General features: G+C 33.2%; 1 protein-coding gene across 8 annotated transcripts in view; it reads left to right on the top strand.

Annotated features, from left to right (window-relative positions):
* Positions 1–14,426, top strand: part of LOC136033249 (IQ motif and SEC7 domain-containing protein 1-like) — a 359,466-nt gene that overhangs the window by 224,301 nt on the left and 120,739 nt on the right. The gene's annotated exons all lie outside the window — the stretch shown is intronic.

A 14,426-nucleotide genomic window follows, 5' to 3' on the forward strand; every position in this document is an offset into this window, starting at 1 on the left:
GAGTTTTCATCTGTGTTACTTGTTTTTTCAAAAGACCTGTCATTTTTTGACATGTATCATGTTATTAATCAAATGATAAAGAAGCTTTTGCAGTTTTTCTTTTATTGGCGATATGACGTCATTAACACTAATGTCATCATAAATAGCGTCATAATTGAGTTTTCCTTTTATTTCTTATACGGTAATAAATTCTGATTATGACATGACTCTTCGTCTTGTGTAAGAAAATGCCTTGACAATTTTTATATTAAACATAATTGAAAATTCCGGTACTTGTGTATTATTCAGAATACACTCAATAAGTGAAGTTAGGTTCTTTTGCGTAAAGCTAATGAAATAAAGCAAAATATGATGAAAATATAATACTTTTACTGCGGTAATAAATGGTATTCTACTGTCAGCAAACCACGTATTTACAGGCAAATTGACTTTTTTCAAACAAGGCCTATTGGTACACTTCCAAAAATGTTCCCTCTGGTAGGAGTATAAAGTCATGTTGTGTCCATCGATGCACTGTTTTATTGTGGGCAACAACCCCTTAGCCCGGAAAAATATAATTGCCTCTTTCTCAGTCTGTGGCAAATCCTAAATCTTCATTTCAAAGTCCATGTTCAGACACTATCTTCTATCACTATGCGTAGCAAACTGAATTGAGTTTTGTCTTTGTGGCTATGAAACCGCATTTTCTCATCAAAATTCTTGGGTGTGATCTGAATTGAATCAATTAAATAATGTACAAGTACCAAATATTTAATTAAAATGTACCTGCATCGTAGTTTGTTTCACGAAAGAACCTAACTTCATTTATTGAGTATGTTCTGCTGAATAATACACAAGTACCATAGTTTCTATATAGAATAGAGCATATTGCAGCTTATTGAGCTTCGAAGAACAATAATCAAATAGTTAATTTAATAGGTTTCAATAAGCGCTTTTGAACCCAATTCAATAAGTACAACTGCCTCTTGAAAGCCAAAGACTATAAAAATCAATTATAACAAGCTTAATCAACGCTGGTAAAACTGACTTCATTCTATGTTTTTGCTTAATACCAATAACTATGGCTTAACATCACTATGATGTAATCCAACCCACGTTCAGCCCAAGGGACTATGTATTCTGTTTCACTTATGTAGATGACTTCCAGTGTCTTCGAGATAAAGTTTATATTCCTGTTAAGCCTACTGTTTATTGACAAGCTTAAAATTGCCCATTGCACCAAAAGGACAAGATACTTATATCAATGGATCCATTTAGTTCAGATTTATCTATTCACCAAGCCAAAAATATAATATTACTTAGGCTTTATGTAACCTATGAAATATGCGATTTTTGGCAAATACAACCAGGGTTGCTACCCGGTGAAAAAATCACTAGATTTTAGTGTTTTTTCGTTGATTAAGTAATTTTTTGGTTGATTTAATTATTTTCATCAATGATCTAATGATGTATGTGTCGATTTAGTGTTTTCTTTAGGCAATATAAAAAATCAGTAGAAATAGGGATAAATCACTAGGGGCGGCAACTCTGGCTACAGCTACAAATTTCACCAGAAGCCCATCTTATGGATATCGATGGGATCACTAATTGCAACTTATATCACTTATATCACTTACATAACTGAATCCATTTGGTTTAGATTTATCTATTCACCAAGCCAAAAATATGAAATTATTCCGTATATGAAAATGGAACCCCTCCTCAACGCCTCGCCCTTTACGCTAAAGTTTTTATTGTTTTAAAAGTAGATTTGTGACAAAGAGTCAAACTTTAGAGTAAAGATTGATGCTTTGAGGAGGGGACAATCCCTTCCATGTACGGAATAATTTCTGTTCGTTTTAAGTTTTTTTTTGTCGCTCCTTAATTTCAGTTGAACAAACTTGTTTTTTTTTTTTATTTAATTTTACTAAGAACCTACTTAAATTATTGAATTCATTAGTTTCTTTTTAAACTTCAGTGGCACAGCGTTCTGTTTCTCATCCAGTTTAATTATTTAATTTTCTGATTTCTGTGTTGTACGTAAGAAATGGAACAATGGTAAAAATCAAATGCTACAAAATTAAATGATGCACATTTGGATTTTCGGTGACTCTGTGGAACGCTTTCGTCTAAAAGAGACGCTTCCGACAAGAGGGGAAAACGTAGGACAACAAAAGGGGAAAACTGGGGTAAATTACAGCCGGAAATACAGACAAAAGTTACGAGGCAGTGCAAAAAGACAAACTTTTAAGGCCTCTCATAAAGCCAAACATTTTTATGCTGTCCCGGGGATCTTTATCTATTCTTCCTTTGTATTGTCCTTATTCTTCTATTGTTACTCTGTTGTATATTCTTCTTTTTTGTGGACCTTTAACTTTTGTATTCTTCTTTCTATGCTCAGTACGGCTGAGCCGACGTCTCAACTGGGTTATGATCGTTTTCCTCTTTTTTCAAAATCTGTGATTTCCTCGTTTTTTCACTGCCATGCTTTTTCTCGTTTTATTATGCTTAGCCAGTGTGGTCTCAGGAATTTTTTGAGACGCTTTTCTCTAAAATTGTCACTGTCTGGCCGTTAAAGCTATTTACAACTAAATTTTGCATCAACTACTTCACGAACGATCGAACGATTGAACGAACGAATTCAACGGACGAAACGTAAACGGTACAAATAGAAATGCTTAGTTGTTTTTTTTTTATTTAAAAAAATTATTAGTTTGTTTCTTTGCTATATTGTTTTTTTGTTTTGTTTTTTGTTATATTGGCTGTTTGTATTAGCTTTTATTAGTTGTTTGTTATATTTTAGTATGTTTCTAGTGAAATTTATGCAACCACGACTTTTTTTTATATAACCCTCGGGTTTTCCAATACAAACTATATTATATATAGTTCATATTATATATTATCACTGATAATTTTACTAGCGAACCCGTATCATTATACTGTAATTCATGCAAACCACGACTCAAATATCCACTGTTTCAGTGGGCGTCAAAACAATTTTTCTCTGTTGTATGTCTGAATCGAATCTCGAAAGAATTTTATATTTGTTACATGAATTGCTGTATTTTGTTTCTGTTTCTCTTCTAACCTTACCAGAACACCTGAAACACGCCCCCTATTTGTAAGTTCAGACCCACTAGTAAAACGATCTACTAGAACCACACTTGAGTTGGCATTACAAACTCGACAGACAGTCGACATCATGTCGAATTTTGGCTCTTTATCGTTTGGTTTGTGCATTTCATTTCGATATCAAACTGGTGAAAAGAAGACAGGCGAAAACCTAGTCCAAAATAACAATATTTTGAATCGAATACGAATTTAATATTTGAAAAAGCTCCAACTGATCACTCTTTTTTGTTCAGAGCAAAATTGATTTATTATATTTCATAAGATGTTGCAAGGCGGCTAATGAATTTAGCAGTCAGTGCATACAAATTCACCTAAGTCAGGTCGGAACCTTTAAGACTAGTGATGGCGTGATTGCTATTCACATACCCTTTTACAGAGAATACCCAAAAAGCAAATTTATCAACAAACACATTGCATTTTGAAATTTTTCATACTTATGCTCAAGGCTTTCAACCTTTAGAGGTCTCTGATTTCAATTAGCAGACAATTTATGAAAAATATTAAGGGAGCTGGAAGGGAAAAACATATTTTTGCAAAGTCGTTACCTATCTAGACCTGCTCTTTTAATAAGATAGAATAAGACTAAATTGTTCAACTTTCAGCTTTCATTCAGTTAATTAATTTAATTAATTAATTAATTTATTTAATTTTTTACGCTGTTTAATGTTCTTGAACAGAAAAAAACATCATTTTTTTTTAAATGGTTATAAATTCATTCTCCATTTTGAATTTGTTCCTTGAATTTTTACTGTCTATGCTGACAAAGAAAACTAAGGACAGTTTTTCTTCTGTCGTCAAAAAGGGATAAAAAATCGAAGCGACTGCAACGCTTTACAAATCAAACGACCGCCGTGCCGACGGAGAATCAAATCAGCAAAATCTCTTGTTATGTCGACAGAGATGTCAATTCTAGAGTGGCTCAGGGTATCAAAAACGGTCAAGTGCTCACAGTATATGAAGGGATTTAAATCAGAATGGTTTATGAAGTATCATAGAATCTAGTGCAACTTGTATTTCAGAAGTGAATTCTGATACCCTTAGGCTGTCTATAACAATCTCTGTCATTTTTTTAACTTGATTCCCCTCCTTCGAGGGCAAAATTAACATAATTGCATGAACAGGGTAGAAAAGATGTCAGTCAGACCTTTGTTGTGCTTATAGAAAATATCGAACAGTATTTATATCTAACACCAAGCAATAGTTTTAACAGGCTAGAACTGACTACTAAGCACAACTAACAAACATATGTCTGCACAAAAGGGAGAAATAATCTTGACGATGATTGATCTTGTCTGAAATATTTTTTTTTTTCACACAGATAAAATCGCTTTCAATGATGACAACTTCAGAAATACTAGTAAAACCGTCCATAGGCCTGTAAAAGCAACCATTACAGAGGCAGAGTGTACTTACCCTCTGTATTTTTGTTTTTACCTCCCCGTCTTGTATTTGTATTTCCGAAATTAACATAATTGTATGAACAGGGTAGAAAAAACTGTCAGTCAGACCTTTGTTGTGCTTATAGAAGTTCTCGAACAGTAATCAAACAGTTCGTGGTAACGAACTGTAGTAAGGAGCGATCCGGCTCAATAGTAACCAAAACTCTAAAAAATTGAATTTTGATATCAATAGCTACATCAAAAGAATCGCATTTTAATGCTGATTTTAAATATATAAGTTTCATCAAGTTTAGTCTTAGCCATCAAAAGTTACGAGCCTAAGAAAATTTGCCTTATTTAGGAAAATAGGGGGAAACACCCCCTAAAAGTCGTAGCATCTTAACGAAAATGACACCATCAGATTCAGCGTATCAGAGAACCCTACCGTAGAAGTTTCAAGCTCCTATCTACAAAAATGTGGAATTTTGCATTTTTTGCCATAAGACAAATCACGGGTGCGTGTTTATTTGTTTTTTTTTTTTTGTTTTTTGTTTTTTTTTTTTTTTTGTTTTTTTTTTTTTTTTTTCAGGGGTCATCGTATCGACCAAGTGGTCCTAGAATGTCGCAAGAGGGCTCATTCTAACGGAAATGAAAAGTTCTAGTGCCCTTTTTAAGTGACCAAAAAAATTGGAGGGCATCTAGGCCCCCTCCCACGCTCATTTTTTTCCCAAAGTCAACGGATCAAAATTTTGAGATAGCCATTTTGTTTAGCATAGTCGAAAATCATAATAACTATGTTTTTGGGGATGACTTACTCCCCCACAGTCCCTGGGGGAGGGGTTGCAAGTTACAAACTTCAACCAGTGTTTACATATAATAATGGTTATTGGGAAGTGTACTGACATTTTCAGGTTTTTTTTTGGTTTTGGGGGTAGTGTTGAGGGAGGGGGCTATGTGGGAGGATCTTTCCTTGGAGAAATATGCCATGGGGGAAAAAAATTCAATGAAAAGGGCGCAGGACGAATCTGGTCACGTTAGAAAAAAACGTCAAATTAAGAGCTTAATATACAATGCTGGGTGTTCGGAGCCTCTCTATTATGGAGTATAATTTGAAAATAACACAACTATACGAGCGATAAAACATATATACCACAACCATAACTCAACTAACGAAAGAACTGCTAAGAGATAATACAACTATAAAGCGAAAACAGGTGAAAACTAACGGGAAAATAAACGAACTAAGAGGTGGAAGGGGCCCAGAGAAAAAATATAATCCTTTTTCAATTTTGAGCCTAACTTCCGCAAAGGAGTAATAATTTCAGAAGCCCCGAAATACCGAATTATTTTCTTTTCAAACAGGTCGTGGTAAGGAACTGTAGTAAGGGGCGACCCGGCTCAATAGTAAACGAAACTCTAAAAAACGGAATTTTGATGCTAAAAGATACATCAAAAGAATCGAATTTTTACGCTGATTCTAAATATATAAGTTTCAATTAATTTAGTCTTTGTCATCAAAAGTTACGAGCCTGAGAAAATTTGCCCTATTTTGGAAAAAAGGGGGAAACATCCCCTAAAAGTCATAGAATCTTAACGAAAATCACACTATCGCATTCGGTATATCAGAGAACTCTATAGCAAAAATTTCAAGCTCCTATCTAAAAAATGTGGAATTTTGTATTTTTTGCCAGAAGACAAATCACGGGTGCGTGTTTATTTGTTTGTTTGTTTGTTTTTTGTTTTTTTTTGTTTTTTTTTCCAGGGGTCATCTTATCGACTAAGTGGTCCTAGAATGTCGCGAGAGGGCTCATTCTAACGGAAATGAAAAGTTCTAGTGCCCTTTTTAAGTGACCAAAAAAATTGGAGGGCAAATAGGCCCCCTCCCATGCTCATTTTTTCCAAAAGTCAACAGATTAAAATTTTAAGATAGCCATTTTGTTCAGCATAGTCGAAAACCATAATAACTATGTCTTTGGGAATGACTTACTCCCCCACAATCCCTGAGGGAGGGGCTGCAAGTTACAAACTTTGACCAGTGTTTACATATAGTAATGGTTATTGGGAAGTGTACAGACGTTTTCATGGGGATTTTTTGGTTTGGGGGGTGGGGTTGATGGGAGAGGGCTTTGTGGGAGGATCTTTCCTTTGAGGAATATGTCATGGGGGAAGAAATATTCAATGAAAAGGGCGCAGGATTTTCTAGCATTACTATAAAAAAAACAATGAAAAAATAAACATGAAAACGTTTTTTCAAATGAAAGTAAGGAATAGCATTGAAATTTAAAACGAACAGAGATTATTACGCATATGAGGGGTTCTAAAAATACTTTAGCATAAAGAGCGAGGTATTTAGGAGGAGATAAATACTTCGCTCTTTATGCTAAAATATTTTTAGTGATTTCAACTATTTATTCTACGGCCTTTTTGATTCAGGGGTCATTCTTAAAGAATTGGGACAAAACTTACGATTTAGTGTAAAGAGCGAGGTATTAACGAGGGTACAAACCCCCCCGTACACATAATAAAAATATAAGAATATAAAAGTTTGTTACGTAAGTTAATTCTTAAGTTACGTATATTTTTTACTAATAAAACGGTCGTTGAATATTAAAAGTTCTAGTAGCCTTTTTAAGTAACCGAAAAATTGGAGGGCAGCTAGGCCTCCTTCCCCACCCCTTATTTCTCAAAATCGTCTGATCAAAACTAAGAGAAAGCCATTTAGCCACAAAAAAATTAATATACTAATTTCATTTCAATAATTTATGTGCGGAGAGCCAAAATCAAACATGCATTAATTCAAAAACGTTCAGAAATTAAATAAAAAAACTAGTTTTTTTAACTGAAAGTAAGGAGCGACATTAAAACTTAAAACGAACAGAAATTACTCCGTATATGAAATGTGTTGTCTCCTCCGCAGTCCCACGCTCTTTACGCTAAAGTTTTTAATTGTTTTAAAAAGTAGAATTGTGGCAAAGAGTCAAACTTTAGCGTAAAGAGCGTGGGACTGCGAAGGGGACAACACATTTCATATACGGAGTAATTTCTGTTCGTTTTAAGTTTTAATGTCGCTCCTTACTTTCAGTTAAAAAAACTAGTTTTTTTATTTAATGTTATCTAAAACCAAGCAATAGTTTCAACAGGCTAGAACTCACCACTAAGCACAATTAACAAACATATGTCTGCACAAAAGGGAGAAATAATCTTGACGATGACTGATATTGTCTGAAATATTTTTTTTCCACACAGATAAAATCGCTTTCAATTATGACAACTTCAGACATACTAGTAAAACTGTCCATAGGCCTGTCAAAGTAGCCATTACAGAGGCAGAGTATACTTACCCTCTGTATTTTTGTTTTTACCTCCCCGTCTTGTATTTGTATTTCCGAAATTAACATAATTGTATGAACAGGGTAGAAAAACTGTCAGTCAGACCTTTGTTGTGCTTATAGAAGTTCTCGAACAGTAATGTTATCTAAAACCAAGCAATAGTTTCAACAGGCTAGAACTCACCACTAAGCACAATTAACAAACATATGTCTGCACAAAAGGGAGAAATAATCTTGACGATGACTGATATTGTCTGAAATATTTTTTTTTCCACACAGATAAAATCGCTTTCAATGATGACAACTTCAGAAATCCTAGTAAACCGTCCATAGGCATGTAAAAGTAGCCATTACAGAGGCAGAGTGCACTTACCCTCTGTATTTTTATTACCTCCGCGTCTTATAGGCCTACCCCCTCCTCTTTAGATTCTTGCCCCGGGTCAGTCTTCACGCAATGACAATTGAATTATCATCCAAACATTATTAATCGTTGTCAACCCTGGAAATGTTTCAGTGAAAATAAACGACGCGCTAAAAGTGAAGTCAATACTAACAAACGAAGGATTTGTTCGGGATTAAAAACATGATAATTTTTAATAATTATTATTATAATAGTCATCAGTAATAATGTCCTCTTGGAACAAAAATCACTGATAAAGAATTACTTGTGCTAAAGAGTCTTTCCAAAAAATCCACAGCGACCATTCCAACAAGTCCTACGCAGGACTCGCAAAAACACTTCATGGAATAACATTTTAAAGACTTGCCAAAAAAAATTTTTTGTCAAAAAATTGTCATATCTTTACTAATACTTTCAAAATCAAGTTTTACGAGGGGTAGGGTGTCCGGTCTGCCCCTGTTATTGGCACGAATGGGTACGGTCAGCATGTTGTTTCTGTTCAATTGAAATCAATCAAAAGCACTTAACAGGGTTTTGCTTTGACATTGATTCCCTTGAACCTAACAATTTTTTCATTTGGTAAATATTTGGTACCTTATACAAGAACATTATTTGGCACGTGGTATCTAGGCGTGGTTACCTGTTTCTAATGCAGTCAGTTTGGCATATTAAATTTCTTGTTTGAGCATTATATAAGTTTTTAATTTGAAACAAAACACCGTTTTACCAAGCCTTTTTTTTAGCTAAGGTTTGATGCCTGTTGCCAGTATCTGGGTGTTTATTCGCATTCTTAGAAAAACTAAGTCTTTTTTTTTTACCAAGTCTTTTTGGCTTAGCCTGAAGGTGTTTGATCCGCATTTTAAACATACTAAAATTTTATAGTCTTTTTTAGCCACGGCTAATTGCCTGTTGGCACCATTTAGGTGTCTATTCCGTATTCTTAACAATATTAAATCATTTAGCTATCTTACCAAGTCTTTTTACTACTATTACTAACAACTCACTGCAGCACCAAACCGCCTGAGGCTAACAGAGGTACGCACACTCCTCCTATATCCCAATTTATTCAAAGCATCTCTCTTTAAACCCTCCCAAAAATGCCAATTCTCTTAAATCTTTCCTTACGACATCTTTAGATTTGATTCGGAGACGATCCACTTTTTGTTTGACCCTAGACAGTTGACCGATAACGAAAATCTTTGGCAATCTGTCATCCTTCATTCGCAGAACGTGTCTCAATCTTTCTTTCATTATAGCCCTAGAAAGCGGGATTGAACCACATTTTCCGTACAGTTACTTTTTCAGATACTGTTAGTCAGTCGGTTAGCCAAAACAATTCATAGGCCATTTCTCTGGAAAACATCTAGCAACTCATCCTCCGTTTTTCGGAGAGCCAACACTTCAGAACCATACTTGACCACTGTCATCACTGTAGCGTCTAGTATTCTAATCTTGGTTCGCAGTCTTTTTAGTTAGGACTAATTGCACATTGGCACTATCTAGGTATTTATTTCCTAATCTTAAAAATTCCAGGTTTTTTCAGTTTTTCTTATAGCTGCTTTTTGATAATGTTAAGTATTAGTTGGTAGTATTTGGGCTTTGTCTTTCAAGCTAAGACTAATTGCCTGTTGACACTATCTAGGTATTTATTCCTAAGTATTAAATATAATAAGTTTTAGGTGTCTAATCCACATTCTTAAAAATATTCTTTACCTTTAAGTGTCTTTTACCTTTACCAAGTCCGAGAACAAGTCTTTACCAGCTAAGGCTAATTGGCTGTTGGCATTATCTAGGTATTTATTCCTGAATATTAAATATAATAAGTTTTTACCTTCTTTGCCAACCTTCCTATTAAAGGCTAATTGCGTATTGGCAGTTTGGCACTACGTAGGTGTTTATTACACATTCTTAAAAATGTTAAGTCCTTTTACCTATTTTACTTAGTCTTTCTAGCTGAGGCTAATTGCCCATTGGTACTATTCAGGTGTTCATTCCATGTTCAAGTCTTTGGCAAAGGCCAATTGCCTTTTGGCGCTATCTAGGCGTTTTCTTTAAGTATGACATCAAAATAAAAACATCCCCCCGGAACCATCTTAGATCTATTCATACCTGAAAATTCCAACTTTCTAAGACTTTTGTTTCAAATGATTCAAAATTATGAAGTTTTTAGGACAGTATCACATTTTTGCCGTTGTTGCCACGTCGAACCATGAAAGTAAATAAGTAAATAGCTAATGTTGACAACGTTCTTCGTCCGTAAAAATCAAATACTGACAATCTATTAATTTCCAAAGACACCTTCAAATGACAAATAACCTTCTTATGCTGTTTTGTCCCGTAGCTTTATAAATTTGCTTGCTGATTTTTAACCCAGATATCTTCTTTTAATTTGGTGCCTTCTGAGACAAAAACTGGGTAACTGCATATAGATGTCTCTTTAGTCATCAGACTTTATTTTCTCCGTCCTTGGTACTTCAGGTTCTTCGTGGATTATACTGTGACAGCATTTACTCATTTTTGGGAGGGTCTGAAATAAAAACACAGGAATCATATGAAAAATGCAAGAAAAATCTTTCAGAACCTTAAAATTTTAATCATGAGTCTGAACATCCCCATCTGTTGAGATACATTTAGGCAAGTACTTACTTAAATTTTGCAAGCGTTTTCCTTTAGTGGATACCCTGCTCAGAAAAAATGGAGTTAACTCGCGTTTTCTTACTAATTGGCTGATATTTATGCATTCTAACGTTTTAAAATTTAACTTCAGCATAAATACCAGAATTTTTTCTTTGTCAATTGGGTTTACGTCAATAATAAACTATGGCGGTAATATTTCTTAAATATTATTTCTCTTGTTATTCCTTTATTGATGATTCATTCTTTTGGAATTGATTTGATCATTGGCTCCAGTCCTATTATTTTGTATTTAACTTTTGATTGTTATTTTTCATAATCGTTTTTACTCACTTATTGGCGAAGCTTTTTAAATTACATCATCTCAAATTTGTATTATTTTTATTTTTATCAGTATTAGCTATTATTACGATTATATTATACTTACAATACACTTATAATTCTACTATTAATATATATATATATATATATATATATATATATATATATATATATATATATATATATACATATACAAACACGAAAAACAAAGAAAAGAGACAAGCGCAAAAAATAAAGCTTGACTTTGCAAACCAAGGTATAATAGAGACAAAGGGGATATATATACATATATAAATATATATATGTATATATATGTGTATATATATATATATATATATATATATATATATATATATATATATATATATATATATATATATATATATATATATATGAATATATATATGATATATATATATATATATATATATATATATATATTATGTTATTTATTATTTATGATATATATATATATATATATATATATATATATATATATATATATATATATATATATATATATATCATGAAAAGAGAAATCACCAATGCTACAGCACAAACACAAAAAAAAAAAAAAAAAAAAAAAAAAAAAAAAAAAAAAAAAAAAGGAGACAGAAGGAGAAAAGGAAGACTGTTTTCCTAAATTAGTGATTAATATAGACCAGCACTTGAATGAGGCCTTAACCCTACTCATCCATACAATCTCATAGGTCAAACAGCATAGCCACACACAATCAACCATAAAGAATAATCCATGGACAGGCAGTCATGTCGTCAATAAGTATAAGTCGTCATTTACCAAACCATAGAAAAAATAATATAGACAAATAATTCAGAGGCAACACCCAACATAAGGGCTCATCAGGAGAATACACTGGCCTATATATATATATATATATATATATATATATATATATATATATATATATATATATATATATATATATATATATATATATATATATATATATATATATATATATATATATATATTATGTTATTTATTATTCATTATTTATTGTTTATTATATTTTATATATTATTTATTTTACATTATTTATTATTTAACATTTGTTATTTATTATTATTTTTTATAGTTTATATTTTTTATGTTTGGTTTTATGTTGTGCGTTTGTTTCTGTGTTTGTGCTGTTGCACTGGTGATTTTCTTTTTTTACTATGATAATAATAGTGCTATTAACATTAATACTCAGTATTTTATTAATCCATAGCATTTGCACTCAAGACTTAAATTTTCTCCGCCCTTCCCCTCTCCCTCTTATAAAACCAAAAAGCACAAGCTGCTTCTCGAAAGACGCGAATAAGTTCAAACAGATGTAAATACAAAGCTTAGAATGGATTTGAGAATACAGAATACAAAACTTAGGGGATGCAAGAGAATAGGGAAACGAGGGGCATCCACTTTCGCAAACCATGTACACCAGGTGATGCGTGCCAAGCAAGGCGGAACTGTGTGGCACACTTGAAGTTCTGAGATGTACATCAGATAACGGAAAGTGGGTGTTCAAAATCATTCAGAGGAATTATTGAGCAAGTCCATTAATGCAACGGAGAAAATTCCAAAAGAAGAAAATCCACTACTGGTCTCGTTTTTAATGCGAGGGTTATTTGGGCTAGAGGTGGTTTCCAAAGCTTTCATTGGTTGATTTTTCTTTGTTGCCCCCTCTCCCAATATCAAACTTTCCCATGATTTTCCCACAATTCCCTGTAGTTTTCATACAATTTGTATGTTTTTTCGTTTTTCAACCGTTCCCTCCCCCTCTGAGATACATTGTCCTCCCCTACAATTAAGGCTATTTGGAATGGGGATAGTTTTCAGAGCTTTCGTTGGTTGATCTTCAGTATAGGGAATGTTTTTAGATGTTGGAATGGACATATTCAAATTGGCTACGAAACAAATTTAGTGTCCAACGACAATTTTTTTTTTCGTCAGTTTTAAAACTACTCCTTATTTCTGGAGGATATTCTTGTCACTGTATTAACTTGTGAGTCAATTAATTACTTTGACAGCTAAATGTAAAATTTTCACTTCTAGTAAGAGCCAATTATGTTCAAAGATGGTTGGCAATTAAGGGTTAATTAAATTATCCCAAAAAGGTCAAATTCATGGGAATATAATGATTGAAGGTCTCGTTACGCTATATTTATGCTGATTAACGTTTTGACTAGCCTTGCTTTAGCCTTTTTTTTTTTCAGTTTACGTCAAGAATGCTCATTATTCAACTATAAAGTAAGCTTTTTGATTCACAAAAAGGGCCGTCCCAGTTGGCACGTCTGTGGGGATTGTTGGCAAAGGCAATGTATCTGGGGAGGGGGTAGGACTGAAAAGATAAAAAGTAGACGTATGATATTAAAAATACACGAAATTTAGGGAAAATCTAAAAAAGGTTTGATGGTGGGGTGGGGGGGGGGGTTCCGAAGGAATCAAACCAAAGGATTAGTTCGATTCCTGCCTAAACATACTAATGATTCACAATAATGATTCATAGATTCGAATAAAAGTGATACATAGGTCCTACAAGTTTTATACAAAACACTATTATTTGAAAATCTTGAAATTCAGAAAAAATCCCAAATCTTATTAGTTGAATTGACCTTCCAATAGTGATTCGTTAACATATTCAATTTCTGTGGATTTGTTTAGCTTTTTTTAAATCGACTTTTTTTTACTTCAATAGGTTCGGCTTCAAAACGATGGCACCAATTGGTTAGGAGGTAGGAGCATTTGTCTCCTCGACACTTTGTCGGTTATTTACATTGAAAAAGAACCTTTTTGGTATTTTTACTGTTAAAAGTTGATAAAAACAAAATTGTGTCCCCCCCTAGATTTCGAAAAATAGATTTTGACACTTCTTAAAATTTTTGAGAATTAAAAAAAAAATATCCAGAGTTTTGTCATTTCACAGAAATCGATATTGGGGGGGGAAATATTTTTTCAATATTTTAGGAAAAGTCTCCCCCCCTTCCCAATTGACAACACTGAACATCAGATAGCTTTGTCGCAGAAGCACCACAATGTGCTATAATATAATGGATCAGTTTATTATGCAATTAAATAAAAAAACAAGTTTTTTTAAATGAAAGTAAGGAGCGACATTAAAACTTAAAACGAACAGAAATTACTCCGTATATGAAAGGGGCTTTTCCTCCTCGACACCCCGCTCCTTACGCTAAAGTTTTTTATTGTTTTAAAAAGTAGAGTTGCGAGAAAGAATCAAACTTTAGCGCAAG

Source organism: Artemia franciscana, chromosome 11 (assembly GCF_032884065.1).
Source record: "Artemia franciscana chromosome 11, ASM3288406v1, whole genome shotgun sequence".
NCBI classification, from domain to species: Eukaryota; Metazoa; Arthropoda; class Branchiopoda; order Anostraca; family Artemiidae; genus Artemia; species Artemia franciscana.